The sequence below is a fragment of the Rattus norvegicus genome, chromosome 2, assembly GCF_036323735.1.
Source record: "Rattus norvegicus strain BN/NHsdMcwi chromosome 2, GRCr8, whole genome shotgun sequence".
NCBI classification, from domain to species: domain Eukaryota; kingdom Metazoa; phylum Chordata; class Mammalia; order Rodentia; family Muridae; genus Rattus; species Rattus norvegicus.
The window spans coordinates 142,814,375-142,835,334 of NC_086020.1; the positions used below are offsets into that span (position 1 = coordinate 142,814,375).

At 41.2% G+C, this 20,960-nt stretch overlaps 1 pseudogene; it reads left to right on the plus strand.

Moving 5' to 3' along the window:
- The first annotated feature begins 4,962 nt into the window (after positions 1-4,962).
- On the plus strand, positions 4,963-5,994 carry Eif3i-ps1 (eukaryotic translation initiation factor 3, subunit I, pseudogene 1; annotated as a pseudogene).
- Positions 5,995-20,960: the final 14,966 nt, after the last annotated feature.

The following is a 20,960-nucleotide window of genomic DNA, read 5'->3' on the forward strand; positions in this document are numbered from 1 at the left end:
CCAAGTAAAATACATACTAAGATCATGGTAGATCTTGTCAGGATTCATTTATACCAAGATTTTAAGGGGGTGTGGAGAACATCATGTGGAATTAGAGCATCTTAAAAGGAGGGGGAAAGTCTTAAGTGCAAAGACATTGAGTCTGGAGCATGCCTGGTATGTCTAGAAAGGTAAAAAATGAAAAATGTCTAGAGGGATACAAGAAGAGTGTTGGATAGACACTGGTGTGTGACAGCAGCAGATTCACTTGAGAAGGCTTGGACTTTACAGCTGTTTGAAACTTACATTAAATATGGGGATGAGAGACAGCTTAGTAGCTGATAACACTTGTTGCTCTTACAGAGGACCTGGATTCAGGTTCCAGCACCCACATAGCAGCCCACAACTATCTCTAACTCCAGTTTTAGGAGATCTAGCACCTTCTGATCTCTGTGTCAATAGAGCCGAGTTAGGAGAAAGGGTTCCACAGACAAGCAACAGCTTTAGGGGTAGCTCCTGCTTCAGTTGTTCAGACCCTCATGAAGAATGAGATGTATATCTGCTATGTATGGGGAACCTAGTTCAAACCTATGTATGCTGTTTGGTTGGTGGTTCAGTCTCTGAGAGCTCCAAGGGTCCAGGTTTTGTTACATACATATAAATGTGGGGAAAGACTCATACACATAAGTTAAAAGAAGTACAATAAACTTGAATTAATGAGTCCTTGAAACAGAAGGCACAGGGCAGTTCCCAGAGGGGAACTTAGAAGAGCCACTGACAGTCCTCATGCCCAAGAGCTGTGGTCCTCAAGGGGGATCTGAGCATGGAATACATCAAGTTTCTGTACCTTCCAGTGAGACAGTCATGTTACCTCTTTGTAGGTAAGGAAACTGAAGTTTAAAAAGATTAAATGGACTATTTAGGTTTCCAAGATTGCATGTGATGCACCAAGGCCATAGATCGACCTTCTGATGTGGCAACACCTATTCCTCAATCACAATAATTGACTCTCCATCTGTTTACCAGAGTCTGTGTGACTTAGGAAAGAGAACATTGCAGCTGGGATGTTGACATGCCTTCTCTTACAGTGAGCCACTGTGGTCAAACTTTGTGTCCTGAGCTATGTTGTGGTCAATCTCACATGATATTGGGCCATGAATATGATATGGCATGACATATTCCTGCATATGTGATAGGAAACAAGCTTGACCTCCTCTTCAGCTCTTCCTCTCTCTTCTCCCAGGCCCTCCATTCCTCTTTTTTTCTGCTTCTCTTCCTATCCCTTCCCTCCCTTCTTTTCTCCTTAAATTTCTCTCAACCCCTCCTTTCTTGTACAACCCTTCCTTTGCTCCTGTGATTGGTTTGTAATATGTGTATCCTATGCCCAGCAAAGGACTAAATATTTTAAATTTATTATAGTATTTTAAAAATAAAATAGTAAACAAGCTATGTTCAGTGTTCTATACCTTTAACCCCAAAACTCAGCAAGGGCAGAGGCAGAAGCAGAGGCAGAGGCAGAGGGGCAGAGGGGCAGAGGGGCAGAGAGGCAGAGAGGCAGAGAGGCAGAGAGGCAGAGGCAGAGGCAGAGGCAGAGGCAGAAGCAGAGGCAGAGGCAGAGGGGCAGAGGGGCAGAGGGGCAGAGAGGCAGAGAGGCAGAGAGGCAGAGGCAGAGGCAGAGGCAGAGGCAGAGGCAGAGGCAGAGGGGCAGAGGGGCAGAGGGGCAGAGAGGCAGAGAGGCAGAGAGGCAGAGGCAGAGGCAGAGGCAGAGGCAGAGGCAGAGGCAGAGGCAGAGGCAGAGGCAGAGGCAGAGGCAGAGGCAGAGGCAGAGGCAGAGGCAGAGGCAGAAGCTAGTCTTATCTGTATGATAACCAGGCCAGACTGGTCTATGCAGCAAGTTTCAAGCCATCTAAGACACTGTGCTTAAATAACAGCAATAACAAAAAGCCCTGAAAAACTAATTCTGAAAATTGAATGTAGAACCATGGGGCAGAGGCTTCGAGGTAGGAACGGTTCCTTTTGAACATGCTCCTCCAGAGACACCATTTAGACCGACTGATCCAAAACACCAGCTCAAAGTGTTTGAATATGATATATTTTCTTTCCTGTGGATCTGAATGATAATCTATTATCCCCTAACTGCATTTTTTTCCTGTGGTTTCTGCAGGAACATAGCAGGAGACTTTAGTAAAGGATCAAATCTCAAAGAAGCCAAACTTAATTTTAAAAAGTACTTAATATTCTTTAAATTTCTCTTTTTATTGAAAACGGATTTTTTCTTCACAGTATGCTCTGATTACAGTTTTCCCTTCTACTTTTCCATTTCCTCCTCACCTCCCCTCCAATCCAGACCCACCACCTCTCTGTGTCTTACTAGTAAACAAGCACGAATCTAAAGGGTAAGAAAATATAATATAATAAGGTAAAACAAAAATTAACACATTGGAATAGGATAAAACAAACAAACAGAAGGAAAAGAGCCCAAGCCCAAGAGAAGGCACAACCAGATATAGAAGTGGAGACCCATTCATTTGCACACTCAGGGCCGCCATAAAACATACAATGGAAAGCCACATCTATTAATTTATACACTTTATATAAATTATATTCTAAATCTACTGGTCCTTTGTGTGTGTGTGTGTGTGTGTGTATGTGTATATGTGTATATATATGTATATATAGACACACACACACGTGTGTGTGTGTGTGTGTGTGTGTGTGTGTGTGTGTGTGCGTGCCTTGACATGACATTTTGAGACAAGGAACTTCCAAAGATGCCTTGAGTTCATGTTCTGTTGGTCATCTGCTACTGAGCATTCAGACTACTCTTAAGAATAGTTTGTTTCACATTAGATAGAGCTTGGGGAGTCTTACAGAAGAGTTGGTAGGAGTGAGAGACCTGAAGCAGACAGGGACTCCATAGAAAGACCAACAGAGTCAACTGCCTGGACCCTTGGGAACTCCCAGAAACCAAATCACCAACCAAAGAACTAGCATGGGCTGGACCTAGGACCCCCGCACATATGTAGCAGATAAGCAGCTTGGTCTTTATGTAGATTCCCCAAAAACTGGAGCAGGAGCTGCCCCGGAGCATGTTGCCTGCCTGCCTGTGGGTCCCTAGCTCCTAAATGGGTTGTATAGTCTGGCCTCAGTGGAAGAGGATGCATCAAGTCCTGTAGTAACTTGACTTGCATGGGTGGGGGTGGGGAGTGGTGAGTAGGGGGTAAGGGATGGCTTCTCAAAAGAAGGGGAAGGTGGAATGGGGGAGGACTTGCATGAAGGGGTATTGGGAGAAGAGGAGGGGGTAAATGGGATTGTAAAGTAAATGAGAGAGAGAGAGAGAGAGAGAGAGAGAGAGAGAGAGAGAGAGAGATTTTCCCATTGAGAGCCCCTTGAAGAAGACTAAATTTTTATTTGGAAGTGGTTACTATATTGTTTCTGGGTTAGAGATGGGAGCATAGGATGTGATCCGATGCAGACTTGTGCGTGTTGCCTCAGTCTCTTTGAGCTCATATGCGATCTATCCTGATGAATTAGAGGCCTTGTTTCCCTGGTGACCTCCATCCCCCCGGCTCTTACACTCTTTCTGCCTTCTCTTCCACAGCTTTCCTTAGCCTGGGAGGGGAGGGATTTGATAGAGACATCCTGTGGGCTGAGTGTCCCAAGGTCTCTCACTGTCTGCATGATGTTCAGGCAGGAGTCTCTGGGTTTGTTCCTATCTGCTGCAGATGGAAACGTCTCTGATGATGGCTGAGCGAGCAAGGCACTGAACATATTTGTCTTTCTGGGTCGGGGTTACCTCACTAAAGGTTTTGTTTGTTTTGTATTTGTTTGTAGTTGCATCCACTTACCTGAGAATCTCATGATTTTGTTTTCTTAATGGCTGAGTCATAATATTTTATTGTGTAAATGTACTACATTGTCTTTACCTACTTCCCTGTTGAGAGACATCTAGGCAGTTCCCAATTTCTGACTATTATGAATAGAGCAACAATGAGCATGGTTAAGCAAGCGTTTCTGCGGTGGGATGAAGCGTCCTGTGGGTCGATGGTCAAGAGTGGTATAGCTGGATCTTGAGGGAGATTGATAACCATCTTCTGGAGGAACTGACACAGTGATTTCCATAGTTGATTTATGAGTTCGCACTCCTTCCGGCCTTGGATGAGTGTTCCTCTTGCTCCACATCCTCGACAGCATGAGCCGTCACTTGTGTTATTATTTTACCCATTCTGACAGATGCAAGATGAAATCTTAATGTAGACAAAGCTTAATTTTTTTCTCATTGTCCTCTTCTTTAGTTGCTGGGCAGAGTGTGTGGGCAGATTCTAGAACCTTCTTGTTTACTCTGAGAAGATGTACATCTTTATAATGATTTGAGATTGGACAAACACCCTCAATTTCAAACAGTCACTGTTCAGAGAGAGGTCTGTTTGAGGACATTTAACTTAGGTTAATGTGAAGCTGATGCACTTTTGTGACATAGACCTTTGTAAGCCTGGAAGCAGGAGAAGAAGGCTGGTATATTATCTATTCTTCTATTGTTTTGATAAAGCACCGTGACCAAGACAACTCACAGAAAGGTGGGTTTATTTAGGCTTGTGGTCCCCGAAGGTTACTGTCAATGATGGTGGCTGGAGCAGCAAACCCAGAGCTCACATTTTAAACTACCAACATGAATACCTGGTTATTTGTGGAGTAGATTTTAAATTCTTTCTAGGTTCCAAGCTGGGTTCCATCATTCGAAATTGGTATGAGCAAAGATGCACCCCATTCTGGGTAACTATTGCCACTCCTTCAGTCCAGAGATGATGATGGACCCCCTTCTAAAACCCTACCCGACTCTTATGTGGACCTGACCCTCTAGGCAGCTCCCCTGGCTCAAACAGAACAGATTCTCACTCTGCATCCATGCCTGCCTCTTGTGTCCTACACCTGACCTAGAAAGGAATGGACGCCATGCTGCTCCTGTTACAACAGTGATGCTTCATGTTCTCTTTGGCTTGTAAGATTTCTTTTGAAGGAGACCTCCTCTTCACTGTGACCAAAGCCCCTATGGTCAATGTGTGGTACTATGTCAATGGCGAGAGGCTAGGCACCTACATGGGCCACACTGGAGCTGTGTGGTGTGTGGACGCTGACTGGGACACCAAGCATGCCCTTACTGGCTCAGCTGACAACAGCTGTCGTCTCTGGGACTGTGAAACAGGGAAGCAGTTGGCCCTACTCAAGACCAACTCAGCCGTGCGGACCTGTGGCTTTGACCTTGGGGGCAACATCATCATGTTCTCCACAGACAAGCAGATGGGGTATCAGTGTTTTGTGAGCTTCTTTGATCTGCGGGATCCAAGCCAGATTGATAGCAACGAGCCCTACATGAAGATCCCCTGTAATGATTCCAAGATCACCAGTGCTGTTTGGGGTCCCCTGGGGGAGTGCATCGTCGCAGGCCACGAGAGCAGAGAGCTCAACCAGTACAGCGCCAAGTCTGGAGAGGTGTTGGTGAACGTTAAGGAGTACTCCCGGCAGATCAATGACATCCAGTTGTCTAGAGGCATGACCATGTTTGTCACCGCATCCAAGGACAACACAGCTAAGCTCTTCGACTCCACAAGTCTTGAACATCATTAGACTTTCCGAACAGAACGTCCCGTCAACTCGGCTGCTCTCTCTCCCAACTATGACCATGTGGTGCTGGGAGGTGGTCAGGAAGCCATGGATGTGACCACAACCTCCACCAGGATTGGCCAGTTTGAGGACAGGTTCTTCCATTTGGCTTTTGAGGAAGAGTTTGGAAGAGTCAAGGGCCACTTTGGACCTATCAACAGCGTTGTCTTCCGTCCTGATGGCAACAGCAGCGGTGGCGAAGACGGCTATGTCCGCATCCACTACTTCGACCCTCAGTACTTCGAGTTCGAGTTTGAGGCCTGAGGGGCTGGATCTCTCTCCACAATAGGGAAGCTGCTCACAGAAGGGTTTAGACTCTGAAGAATAAATTAGTTTGTTAAAAATAAAAAAAAATTTCTTTTTCGCAAGAGTCTGGCTGTATCCACAATCCTCTTCATCTTTCTTGGGACAAAAATCATTGGATCCCCGCACTTTGAAATTTATGCACATACCTAGTGAACTCTCTAGGGTGAGTTCCTACTCCCTCTCTCCCCTTCCTCCCTTCCCTTTTTCTTCCCCCTTCCCTCTCTCCTCCCTCCCCATCTCTTCCTCTCCCTCTCCCTGTATCCCACACAAACACTTCTTGGTTTATTTACAGTACTCTGGGCTCAGCATTGTGTAGCTCTGGCTTGCTGACTTGGTATAATCTATTGCTTTCAAGGTGAAGTCTGTGATGAAGTATGAGACTGTCTGAGCTTCTGATTCTCGGAAGGTCTTCTTCTGCAGACACACACACACACACACACACACACACACACACACACACACACACACACACACGCTTATAAGATTACAAGAATTTCAGCTTGCCAGTTAGAAACTTCACACCCTAGATTAAACTGGGAAGACGCCTAAAATTTACCATTGTTACTTTACATTCTGAAATTCTCACTTGAATTTACTGACAGAGTGACCAAGGCATTAAAAAGAGTTTGAGCCTGGGGTTAATTTGCATATGACCCATCCTCTGATATTCACTGACTGCATGACTTCAGAGTCTGTTTTGTTGTTTTAAGATGTTCTACAAATCACATGTATATTTATATTTGAGCTCTCATGTCATCAAAAAGCATCAACATTCTGACAAAGACATATATAATTGGCCATTTGTTACCTTATCTTCAAGCTTTATGTATTTCTTGTACAAATAAAATACTATAGTATTTTTCTGTAACCAGATACAATAAAGTATCTTAATCCTCTGCAGTTAGACATGGTAATTTAATTATTACTTACACTTTGGTAGAGTATTGTAGGTCTCACTAGAGAGGCAGAAAAGTTAGTGTCTTGTACTCCAGTGTAGTGGTTTTGATATAAAGATATGGCCTCCATGTAAGTCATGGTCTTTTAGTTTTAATTTAATTCTTAGGTTAGTACACAAAGAAGTGGACTGTATCCTAACATCTTCTTCCATGTAGCCCTAATTTATGCTCATTCCTCTCCCTGAGCTCCTTCTCTGTCCTATACCTCTTAACCCCTCCCTCCTCCTTTGCTTTTGTTCCCAGTCAGGCCCAGTTCTGTTTTCCTATTGCCTGTGTCCCAATACCCTCTCTACCCCTGCCTCCCTTGTCATCTCTGCCTCCCTTCTCATGATCCCCTTTCTAGTTTTGAGATCTACAGAAATGCATATGTACACACACAAAAATTGTTGTAAACCTAGGTTCTGCAAATGACAGAAAGCATAAATAATTTCTCTTCTGAGTCTGGCATATTTTACTTAACATGGAAATTTCTAGTTGTATCCAGTTTCCTACAGATACCATCTTTAACTTTTCTTACAGCTGCATAAACTTTAATATCTTCATGCATGCCTCTGTTGATGTACATTTAGGGTGGATTTCTTTCTTAGCTCTCTTGAATACCTCAGTTATAAACGTGGATATGCAAATCACCCCTTCAAGCTCTTCCAGTTCTTTCTCTGATTCCTTCAACGGGGGTCCTGTTCTCAGTTCAGTGGTTTACTGCTGGCATTCGCCTCTGTATTTGCTGTATTCTGGCTGTGTCTCTCAGGAGAGATCTACATCCGGCTCCTGTCGGTCTGCACTTCTTTGCTTCATCCATCTTGTCTAATTGGGTGGCTGTATATGTATGGGCCACATGTGGGGCAGGCTCTGAATGGGTGTTCCTTCTGTCTCTATTTTAATCTTTGCCTCTCTATTAACCTGCCAAAGATATTCTTGTTCCCCTTTTAAAGAAGGAGTGAAGCATTCACGTTTTGATCATCCATCTTGAGTTTCATGTGTTCTAGGCATCTAGGGTAATTCAAGCATTTGGGCTAATAGCCACTTATCAATGAGTGCATACCATGTGTGTTTTTCTGTGGTTGGGTTACCTCACTCAGGATGATATTTTCCAGTTCCAACCATTTGTCTATGAATTTCATAAAGTCATTGTTTTTGATAGCTGAGTAATATTCCATTGTGTAGATGTACCACATTTTCTGTATCCATTCCTCTGTTGAAGGGCATCTGGGTTCTTTCCAGCTTCTGGCTATTATAAATAAGGCTGCTATGAACATAGTGGAGCATGTGTCTTTTTTATATGTTGGGGCATCTTTTAGGTATATGCCCAAGAGAGGTATAGCTGGATCCTCAGGTAGTTCAATGTCCAATTTTCTGAGGAACCTCCAGACTGATTTCCAGAATGGTTGTACCAGTCTGCAATCCCACCAACAATGGAGGAGTGTTCCTCTTTCTCCACATCCTCGCCAGCATTTGGGTTCCTGTGCTTGCCTCTCACCATCAGATTATCTCTAGTGTTACTTTGTTCTGCTATTTCTGACAGTGGCTATACTGTCCTATAAGCCTGTGTGTCAGGAGTGCTGTAGATCTGTTTTCCTGTTTTCTTTCAGTCAGTTATGGGGACAGAGTGTTCTGCTTTCGGGCGTGTAGTTTTTCCTATCTACAGGTCTTCAGCTGTTCCTGTGGGCCTGTGTCTTGAGTTCACCAGGCAGGTCACTTGGAGCTGGAAGGTTTGTCTTACCTGTGGTCCCGAGGCTCAGGTTTGCTCGTGAGGAGTTGTTTATGCGCTCTCCGTGGCGGCAGCAACCAGGAAGATCTGCGCCGCCCCTTCCGGGAGCTTCTGTGCACCAGGGTTCCAGATGGTGTTTGTTGTTTTCCTCTGGAGTCAAAGATGTGGGCAGAGTGTAGTCTCCTCTGGTTTCCCAGGCCTGTCTGCCTCTCTGAAGGCCCAGCTCTCCCTCCCACAGGATTTGGGTGCAGAGAACTGTTTATCTGGTCGGTCCCTTCAGGTTCCGGTGTCTCAGATGCAGCGGATTTCCTGCTCCTGTGCCCTTATCCAAGGGAACCCAGAGGCCGTATACAGTTTCCTCTTGGGCCAGGGATGTGGGCAGGGGTGGGCAGTGTTGGTGGTCTCCTCCGCTCTGCAGTCTCAGGAGTGCCCACCTGTCTCAGCGGTGAGCTCTCAGATTTTTTTTAAGGGAGATTCATAGTGATTTCCATAGTGGCTACACAAGTTTACAATTCCATCAGTAACTAGTGTAGGATCTCTGCAAATCTCTCCATCACAACATGTCTGTTTTCTTTTCTCCCATTATGTAACCCACTGAGATTACCCAAGGATGTCTTTGAGCCAATGACTGTGGTTCTTTTGGAGCTTGCTGGACTCAGCAATGGAATCACAATTGAAGTCAAGGACTTGTCTTTTCCAAGTGTCTATTAATAGCCAATAGTTAAGAGGTGAGGAGTGGGTCCCCATGATCCTTCCCTCCTTCAACTGACTGTTGCTAGGGCCTAATACATGGAAATATAGTTGCAGTTAATTAATGATTGCAGAAGTTGTGTTGAGTCTAGAGGTGGTGTTCCATAGAACTTACCCCATCCTAAATACTTTCTGCCTCTTCCTTTGCAATGCTCCCTGAACCTTAGAAGGGGTAGTTTGAATGTCCTTTTAAAAGCCAAGCCCACAGTATTTCTTGTTTTTATCCTGGGCAGCCATAGGTCACCACAGTTCATTTGGGACAGGTTTCTTAGATCAAAGCTGGGATCAGCTTTTGCTTATGATATAGAAAGTAGCTCGATGCTTCAACAGTATCTTAGTTACTGTTCTCTTGCTGAGAAGAAACACGATGGCCAGGGCAACTTTTAGAAGAAACCATTTAACTGGGTGCTTGCTTGATGCTTCAGAGTGTCAGTCCATGGCCGTCATGGCAGACACTGTGGTGACAGATAGGCAGCCATGGCACTGGAATAATAGCTGAGAGCTTATAACCTGATCCACAGTCTATAGGTGGAAACACAGATAAGATGGGGTCTAGCATGGACTTTTGAAATCTCAAAACCTATCACCTAGTGTCACACTATCTCCAATATAGCCGTATTTCCCAATTGTTCTTAAACAGTTCACACCAACTGGCAACAAAATATACAAATATGTGTGCCCATATTTGTATATTTTTGTTCATTCTTGTTCCAGCCACAGCAGATAGGTTAGTTAAACATTATTAAGTCCTCTGCCTGCTATACATCTCCCCGAACCTGGGTTGTTATCTGGCAGAGGGCATCCCATGGGTCTCAACTTAAATCATAGAGCAGTCAGCTACTATCATCACAGTTAAACTATTGTTATGCAAATAGGTATACCTTACCTGGAAGGCTGGACTTCTGGTTCACAGATTTCATAGCTTGGCAAGATTTTTGATGCTTTTTTGTTCCCAGCATCACACTCAAATAACCACTACCTAGTCAGCATGAGTGGACAGTAATGGAGAGATGAGAACAAGTACATGTTGAAATACGGAGCAGGAGTCACTGCTGCTGTATGTATTATACTGATTGAAACTCAGTGGTACTAAGTGCAACCCTGTGCACTCTGGCATAGAATAGGGGCCATGAGGTGTAATACTTTCTTGCTTGCTTTGGGAATGAGTGTGATATTCAATAGGAAAACAAAACAGGAACTTCAAAGCTTCCACATCTGTGTGTCACATCCTTCCTAAATTCTTTCTTGAGCTAAATAACAATCCTGTTTTTGGGAACATTGTTTGGAAAAACACAGGGATATGCAAGCACATGATACCATACAGACAGAAAGCAAAGTGCAGCTTTAGAAAATTTAGTGGCTCTTATGAATCATCATGTGATAGAAAGCAACAATACCAACATTTCTATATGGCTTTGAGTCAGACGCCACTGTACATTAGTCTCTGACTACAGGATACAAATTATGTCATTTACATTTTTTCCTTCATGTTGATAAAAATTTTACAGGTATTAAATGTTCTGAGAATTGTTTCTTTAAGTTGTTGATTAATTCATGAAATTAGAATACTTCTTTTTAAATCTGAGGAATGGGAGCTTGAAAGTTGGGCCAGTGGTTAAGAGCATTCACTCAGTTCCCAGAACCCTTGCTGAGGTGCTCACGATGACCTGTTGCTGTCTTCTGCACTCAAGTAAGTATACTCATACACAAACATAGAACATAATTAAAAGTAATAAAGTAAATATATCTATATTTCCTTCAGCAATTACTACCTTAAAAAGTTTAACTAGTATTCTCTTTATATCCTGCAAAATATCTAAAGAGGATACTTCAAAATAGAAAAGGTGTGTGATCTATCATTTGGATAATTGCTCTAGATCTGAGGCCTCCAACCCTACTTTTCTCTCTTATCAGTCAGTTTTGTTTAACACTTAATAAGTTATAAGAACCAACAGAAATAAAAGATGAGTACGAAGTAGTCTTTGTTATTGTGCTCCATTAGAGAAAATGGGCTTTTAAATTAAACAGTATACATTATCAGCAAGGCATAAACAGTCTTGACTAGCATGGTCAGGATCCCAGATTTGAGCTCCAGCACTGCATATAGGGAACAAAACAACCACCATCAATTAGCACAGATATTCCCATAGGCTTTCCTGAGAAGACAGAGAAAGAAGAACTGAGAATGCCTTTTTCTATAGAATTGATTATTGAAAGGATGTGGCATTGTAGTTGATAATGTGCTTGTCTAGCAAGTGTAAGATCCTGGGTTTGATCCACAAAATGGGGTGTGGAAGCAGAATTTGGATGTGATAGTATACTTAATGCTACTGTAGTGATTTGAATAGGAGTAACCTCCATAGATTCATATGTTTGAATGCTTTGCCCATAGGGTGTGGAACTATTAGGAGGTATGGCCTTGTTGGAGTAGGTGTGGCCTATTTGGAGGAAGCATGATGAAGAACTCCCAGTTCCTTCTTTAGCACCATGTCTGCCTATATGCTTCTAGCTTCTAGCCATGATGATGATGGGCTAAATCCCTGAAACTATAAGCCAGACCAAATTAAATGTTTTCCTTTATAAGAGTTGTAGTGGTCATGGTGTCTATTCATAGCAATAAGACCCTAAGACAGCTATCCTGTGCTAAATGGTAAGATCCTGTCTCAAGAAGCCAAGAGCCAAGAAATCAGTTGCAGAGGACTTGTCTAGCTGACCAAGGCTCTGTGTTTGAAGTCCTGAAGGAAGGTTTCAGGTTTGACAAGGCAGAGAGGTAACATGTACCATAGTAGACACACATACAAAGGCCTGCACAATGACAACTGTAGTGAATATGCCCATGTGTACGGGAGAGATCTTGAAAGCTTCCATGCCTAGATGGAGAGCCCCAGGCAATCAATGGCTGCTGATAAAGCCCTAGAAATGCACATGCAGTCAGTGCTAAGTAGACTCCGAAGATGTAAATCATAAAAACAACAGGAATAGTTAAAAATTAGAGGTCATGAATTTGGGAGAAAGTGGGTGAAGGGGGGCATAAGAAGGGTTGACATTAAGAAAAGAAGGGAGTGTTGTAGACTCAGTGCTTATGTGTGACGTTCCCAACAAAGCAAAGATTTAAGAAAACCGTACAACATACTTGGAAAACTACAAAAATTTAGAATGTGCTCATGTGAATGGAGAAAGATGAATACCCCACATCAAAAAAATAAAAGACAGTTTCTGTTCTCCAAGTTTAAATTTCAGTGTGAACCATCTTGTTGGTTATATAGAGAGACAATGTGCTTTGTGTGCTACTGTTGACTTTAAATTATCATACAATGAATAGTTCATAGGATAATTTTTATAATTCATTTTGAAGTTGATGCTAGGCATATAAATTAAAAATTGTGTGTGAATTCAAGTTTTTTTAATAACCTGAAGATTCCCTTAAAAAAACTCTTCAATCTTATTTTTCTTTCACTTTTTTTCCTTCCTTCTTTATGTATAAAGCCAAACTAAGACCAGTATTGCTTACCTTCTTTCAGCTGGAAAGAGAAGAGTGTTGGTTTGGATAGGTGGAGAGACAGGTATTAACTCTTGAAATCCTTCATTTAGATTAATGACTGCACAATCTTACAACCTAAGAATTTAAGTTTCCCCAGAAATTACATTTCTTGTTATTTTAAGACTTAAGTGATTCCAAATTCCCTTGGATATATTTTGTACTTTAGAACTCCCTGCCAGTAGGAATTCATTTGTCCACACAGGCATTTCTGAAATAAAGCTTTAGCAAGCAACGTGCACAACTTCAACTGAATATTTTGCAGAAAATGAGAGTGAGTATGAAATGGACCTCTTACAAATACCTGTCCTGTCCCGATTGTGAAATCGTAAAGATTTTAAAATAAATTTCACACAGAGCCTGGCTCATTCTACAAGAAAGAAAACAGCATTTATTTTTTATCACCAGGTTTATTATCCTAAAAGCTTTTAGGTTTTCTTTTCCAACTTGGATTCAGATCAAACTCCTAAATAAATGACACATCTCTCTCCTCTTTGTAAAGCTGTTCTGATTCTGAAGACCTTGGTTTTCTCAGGTTGGAGCTGTTTCAACATTTGGAATGAGGCAACTAATAAAGTGTTTTTGGTTTTGGCTGGAAGACTTTCCTATTCTCTGACTTGAATTCTGTCTTCTTTAGTTGAAGCCAGTACAGCTCAGTTCCATTTTTAAATTTTGGTTTGGAAAATACCACATCTCAGTAAAAACAAAACCAAAAGATTCAAAGTATTATAAATGAAGCATTTGATAAGAGCCGAGTATCTTCCTTGCTCATTTCAGACACCCAAGTGGGATTTATACCCAGAAACCATCATTACTTTCTTAAGACTTCACATAAACTCGTGGCCTGTAATGAAATATATCTGTATTATGAATATTGAACTTCTCTAATATCTTCTGTCTCATGTTTATAAGGACTTGATTTGAGGAAAAAGTGATTTTCTTTACCAACATTTTTGAAAGCTTCTATTTGCCACTTTTGTCACTTTTTGAGGTGATGTACTTTTATACAGATTCCTTATTATGTGTCCTTCCTGCTGGGATAGAACCTCTTTTATTTGGCCTAAAACTTTCATTGTTTATTTTTTTCTTTGAGGTAGGATGTCACTATGTAGCCATGGCTTGCTTAGAGCTCACTATGTAGACCAGGGTGGCCTTAAACTTACAAAAACGCACAAATTGTAGTATATCCCAGTACCAGGGAAATATCAATTTGTGCGTTTCTGTAAGTTTAAGGATTGTGACTATACGGCTATGCCATGAGACTTACCTGACATGATTGTTATGATGAAACAGATACCTTTATGGTGGTGAGCATTCTGAAAATCTCTTTACACTGCAACCTTGAAAGTCAGCGTTCTTTTTCTTTTTCAAGTGAATCTGAGAAATACTAGAACAAAGAATTTTATTCCAGTGACCCATAAAGCAAATGTTATGTTTATTTTCTCTACTGAGGTAGCCATCAATTATGTGTACTCTAAGCACATACTAATTTTTCCTTTAGCGGAAGGTTCAATGGTGTCAAGAATTTCCTTCTGTACTTTAGCTTATTAATGAAAATTGGAAAGAAAATCCCTGGGAAAAAGTAAACAATTTGAGTGCTAGGAAAATCAATATTGGCATTAAGAGGGCACAGGAGTAAATGGAGTTGACACTGAGACAAAGACAAGAATAAAATGTTCCCATCATGCAACTCCATGTTTGTATTACTTACTTTCTGTTGCTGTGATAAAACACCACGGACAAAAGGAACTTACGGGAGAGTTTATTTTGGCTTATGGTTCTGGGACAAGAGTCTATTGTGATAGGGAGGCATGGCAGTAGGCCATAGGAACAGGAAGTTGGGAGATTACATCATCAACCACCACAATGAAGCACAGAGAGAAAATTAAACGTGTGGTGAGGCTATAAACCCTCAAAGACCACACCAGTGACAATGTTTTCCAGTAAGGCTCTACCACCTAAAGTTTCCACAACCACCCCCTTCGAACAGTGCCACCAACTAGGTATCAACTGTTCCACTAGTTGAGCCTATAAGGGAATTTCTCTTTCACCCCACAATGACTAAAACCTTTTTTGAAGAGGAAATAGTGTGCCATTTCTTCTGGAAACATTCAGAACAATTTTAAACATTAAGGAATGGAGTCTTGTTCTGACTCTAGATAGACATGGCTCCTCAACGTCAAAACCTATGCCATATCACAGATGGTGATAGGTGGGGGTAGAGGACTATATACCAACTAGAAAACAACATAAGGAAGTCTGTCAGAGCCCAGTGGCTTTCCCATTTGACCACCAATGCCTGTATGCCTGCTTAGGAATGCAAGCTGATACAAAACAAAACAAAACAAAACAAAGCAAAATGCCCTGAGACACTTTTACAATGATTTTGAAGATCTGAGCAGGAAGCCGATGGATTTAGAAGGTAGGAGCATGTTCTTTAAGCTTCCTATCCCATGAGTTTAGAAGTTATTATGAGATTATGTATGAGAGTACACATGAGAAATCATTACATGGTAAGATATACACAAAAATGAAGATTTGGTTCTAAGAGTCAGATAACATTCCATGAAAACCAAAAAGAAAAAGCTTAGAAAAGTAGATGAAGGCAAGGAACATGCTTCATTTTTTTCTGATTTGTAGCATCTCCTACAGTTCTTTACATATTATATTAAAAGCTTTGGAAAGACAAGAAAATGTTAAGCAAAAGAAACTAGAAACTATAGTTGCATAAGTGATGGTAGGTGTGGGTGAAATCCAAGCTAGCAACCTGTAAAAGATGTTTGCAGTATCTAATAGAGCACAGGGGCCTGGTCAGCAACAACTGGTGGCCAAGTGTGAAAGCACACAAGTGCAGAACAAAGGCGAGGAAGCAGAGGGGCAAGAAATGATAGCACAAAATGCAGGGCTGATCTCATGGCTACTGCAACGCTCCATTTAACCAAATCAACAGGGGATTATACACTGTTCTGGCGAAGTAGGTTTGGTAGGAGTCTGGGGTATATAGCAGGTTTTTGGGTGAGAAAGAAAAATCAAAACTGAGCCAGAGCTTGAAAGAGGTAAAGACTAAGATGATGTCGAAGCCTTCACAGTCATAAGTGAAGATAAGTATACAAACATCTCGCTAAAATAAATGTATTCAAATTATAACCAACATGCCCCAAAGATAATGAATTAGCTCCCATGACAAAGTAGTAGAGACTGCGTTCCTTAAAAAGCAGAAACACATTGTCCCAGTGTTCTCTAGGATGGGAGCCTGGCATCAAGGGTTTGGCAGGAGGCTGTGAGGGAGAATCTCTTCCAGGTCACTCAGCTAGCTTTTCTGACAAAGTTTGCTAGCTATTGCCTGTGTTCCCTTGTCTTCACCTTGAGGATGAGTTGGGCATTCTCTGTCTTTTGTTCATGTATTCCTGTGTGTGGCTCTGTGTCCACCTTTTAAAAATAACAATCATATTAGGTTAGGAACGACCCGACCGATATAGTCTTAGACTGATATTTATCTCCAAATAAGGTATTAGTCACAGAAACTAGGAATGACATCATGATATTTTAGAGGATTGTATTTCAAACCATAACAGAATATAACAGTTAATGGAAACATGTAACATGGTTTGAAGAGATCGTAACTTAAATATTTTGTGGTAGAAATTTGATATAGAGAAAATGCTTCCCATTTGCATTAGAAATCATATTTCAAAAGTATTTACTGTTTATGTATATGAGTGTTTTTTCTGTATGTATGCCCTGCAGCATGCACATGCACTACCTACAGGAGCCAAAAGAGAGCACCCTTTGGGACTGGGGTTATGTGTGGTTGTGAGCCACTGAATAGATTCTGCTAGCAGAACCTGGATCCTCCTCCAGAGCACCAGTGTTTTAACCACAGAATCATTATCTCCCTAGCTCCCAGAAACCATTTTATAAGATACAACTTGGTTTATTAGATCTGCAAGCCACTCAGATCTACTAAAGACCAGGTGTTTTATAATGTAACAGATTATAAATTCATAAGCTAACCAGAATCTCCAGAATGACTTAGAATTACTTTGTGTGTGTGTGTGTGTGTGTGTGTGTATAACTTATTTCCTACTATGTAGAGAATGTAGTGTATGTTTTCTTTGAAAATTGGTTTTAATTTCCTAGATAGAACTAATTTCTGATCCTGCAGAGAATTACTGAAACAAAATTTAGAACAAAGTGACTACATTATTGAGAGATGATTATAGTGAGGAAATGATTATTAGATCTAACCAGACACACTGCTAGATGCCAAGAGCACAATTTATATAAGGTGCAGGGACTAATTCTACCTGTTTCCGATGCATATGCAATACCACCTGGCCATGTCCAATCTTACGTTAAATGTCTCTTCTGGTGCCAGAGTAAGCTGCCCATCACAAACATATGACTCTATTAGCCTCTTCTCGAATCTCTTTAGAGTCACTCTATTGCCCAGAGATTAAATGCTACCAATGTTATTCATGATGAACAAGTTCCATCTTTAATACCTGAACAACCTTTCAATCACTTGTTTTATTCATTAGTTAAAAATAATTTATTCACAAATTGCAATATCTTCATACTGGTGCTAGAGAAGCCAAGGGATATGAGTTCAGTTGGACAGATAAACAAAGCACCCCAATGTTGCTATGGTTTAGATATGGTGTGTCCCCAGGAAGGTTCATGTTTTCCAGGCTTAACTTCCATGCAACATGCTCAGAGGTGGAGTTTTTGGAATATGATTGGATATAGGGCCCCTGACGTAATCAATGGATCCAATCGCTGACAGATTTAAAATTTGATGGGAAGTTTAGGAGGTGGTAGACACTAGAAAGTGGAGTCTTGCCAAAGGAAGTGTGTCCCAGGAAGCTTTTCCTAGAAGAGTGGCTATTGTGCCGGACCTCAGCCTCTGACTCTCATTCTACTTCCTCCCAGCCATGGTGTGGGTACAGCTCTCCTCTGATGAACCTTTCACAATGATGTACTGCTTCCTGACATATTCAGAAACATGGTGTCAACTTTCACTGGCCTGAAACCATTACCTAAAACAAATCTTCTTCTTTCTGATTGTTCTCAGTTACTTTGACATAGTAATGAAGTGTGGGCACATGTATAAAACAAAGAATGTTATAACAATTCTCGTCTTACTATGCTATGAGGCTACAGAGGAAAGAGAAGTGACCTTTGTAGGAGACACTTAGAATGTGTATAGATTTTCTGTTTTTCTCTCGGAGCCATTTTCTGAGCATGTATACTCTGCACTATACTTCAAAAGGCAGTGTTTCCTAGTGTCCTGCATTCCAGGGAAGGTACCATAAATAACTCCTGAGGGAAGAAACAATATGATCCACAACATCTTGCTTTCAGGCACTATTTTCAACACATCTGTTACAACTTCTCCCTGGCTCCAACCTTTGCTTGACAAGCTCGTCTGTGAGTGACGGTTGAACATGCACTCTTTTAACAGGGCTCGCCTTTATGAACTTAGGAGCTCTACCCCTGTGGAGGACCGTCTGAGATGAAATCTAATACAATATGATCCATTTTAAATCATTTTTAATATCCAAGAAGCTTTATTTAAAAATAAAAATTGTCTCAAATTTTCCAAACCCCAATTTTTCTTCTTTTGTCTCCCTTACATGCAGGAGGATACTGGAAAGGTCTGTGGTTCTCTGTCAGATAGGATTTCTGGATGCATAAAATGACAAAACTGGCATTTACTTCACAGGCTTATTTTGAATTTTGAAAAAAATCTCAAATGTCCAGTGAGTGTTAGGTCATTATTTCGATCCTATCTCTATGATATCTCTTTTATTGGTACAGCCAATAGCCTCATGTGGGTATTTCTGTTTAGATTAATTAGACTTAAAGAATTAGCAGGACTGTCCACAGTTCAGCTCTCAAGAGGAGCATGTGACTTACAGCTTCCATATTGCACAGTGCAGTTGGTATAAAATGTTTTCAATGTCACAGAAAGTTCTATTGGACACCACAGTCTTCAGGATCTTTAAATAAAGGGAAGAGATAGAGAAGGGGGTGGGATTAGGAGAATATAGGTCTCCAAAGTATTGGCTATTGGAAAAAAACAGTAAAATCAGGCCAGACCTATGTCTGATGGGTTTACTGACAGTTCCAACTAGGAAGCCAGTCTCCTCCTTAACCTTTGCAGAAGTGTTATAATCCAAGGTCTACCAAGTATATATAGCTAGAATGCTTGGACTCCGATATTTATTGACTGTGCAACTTGGGATAAGCTTATCTTAAAAATATTTTATTTAATACTCATATATGCATATAATATGTTTGGCTTTAACCCATTCCCTATTTGCTCCCCTGCAATTCCTCCCCAATGCTCCTCCCCCACTACTTTCTCTTCCAACTTCACTCGCTCTCTCATTTCTCTCTTAAAACGGAATACCCTCCATGTCCATTTAGTGCTGCCTGTATATGCATGGGTGTAGGACCATCTACTGGAGTAGAGTAGAGAGCCTTTCCAGACCCTCATTTCTGAAGAAAACTGACTCTTCTTGTCCAGTAGATACCAGCTGTCAATCGCTCCTCAGAGAGGGCAGGGATGTAATGAGCTCTCCCTGCCCCCACTGACCACATCAATTTTTCCTGATCTTAACACAAATCTTGACCATACAGTCCCACCTACTGAAATTTCATATGTGCAAATACAGTCTTACATTTAACATACATCATTTTCTGAAGATGTCCATTCCTTCCGGTTCTTATAATCTTTCTATCTCCTTTTCCATGATGGTCCCTGAGCTTTGAGGAAAAGGGGGTATGATGTATGACAAGGTACTTAACTTCCCTGTTTAAACACATCCTCACTGTAAAATGTGGTCATATAGGATTTACATCCTCTGCAAATCACCATCAAGCACCAAAACACTCAGTGAGGCTATACCACAGGGCATTTTGGCAGACACATGTGACTTGAACAGTCTCCACAGGGCATTGACATCTTTGCCCTTTCTTGAACTGTTTTTAGAAGATTTTCTGGGTCTGTATTTTTGAAATAATGTGGCATTTTAAATATAGTATTTCAAAAGTGGAAATAATATGCATATAGAAATGTCTTCACTCTGAATGATAGTGACTTTAGGACAGGATTGTACTCTGTATGGTTCTAAAATATATGTTTCTCAAATGCATGAAATACATGCATGTGGATGTGTGTGTGTGTGTGTGTGTGTGTGTGTGTGTGTGTGTGACTTTTGATGGAAACATTTCCCTTCTTCCTTCCTCTTTCCTTATTAAAACTACTGCAAAACCTAAGCCAACCTGGATTTGGTGGCCAGTCAACCTTCAGGATAATCTAACCTTGTACTGAACAAAATCACCACAGCCATGTAAGAAAATGAACAAATTTTGTGAAGCAAATAATGCGTTTTCTGTTCTTATGCTCTGGTCCTCGTTTTGTGAGCTTTTAGGGCAACTCAGATTACTGTACATTTTCAGTTTCCTAAGCAATAGAAGGGAGAAATAGTGAGAATAATTTAATGAGACAGGTAACCTAAACAATGAATGGGTATAGAAATCATTAATATTCATTTATTTTAAAATGTTGGTTGATTCAATCCCTATTTGTCAATTCTTCCAGGCAGTATTTATCCCTCTGAATAATTCTCATGGTGGATTTACCCCAACAATAGCTTAGTTTGGGCTTATTTTAAATTGGTTTATTTTCACTAATACAGATAGACTGACTTTAGGAGATGAAGTGGCTCAGGGTATCAGGGAAGGGGAAGAATCAGGCTGAAATTAGCATTCTGTATGTCAACCATCAGCGTGTAGTTTCATCTGTAAGTGAATAAAGACTTAGGGTCTTTATCGATGTGTATATTTAGCACAGTGGGAGGTTGTTCTAGCCTCAGAGAACCTAAAGCACAATTCTACATATCTGTGCAGGCTGCAGCAATGAATGCCCATGAGTCATGTGCTTCCAACAGATCTGAAGGCTGAGCACTGGGACACCATATTAACCCAGTGTGAGCATGCAGGTACCATCTGTTCCCGAAGTTACAGCACAATGACCTCAACAAACTGCCTGTTT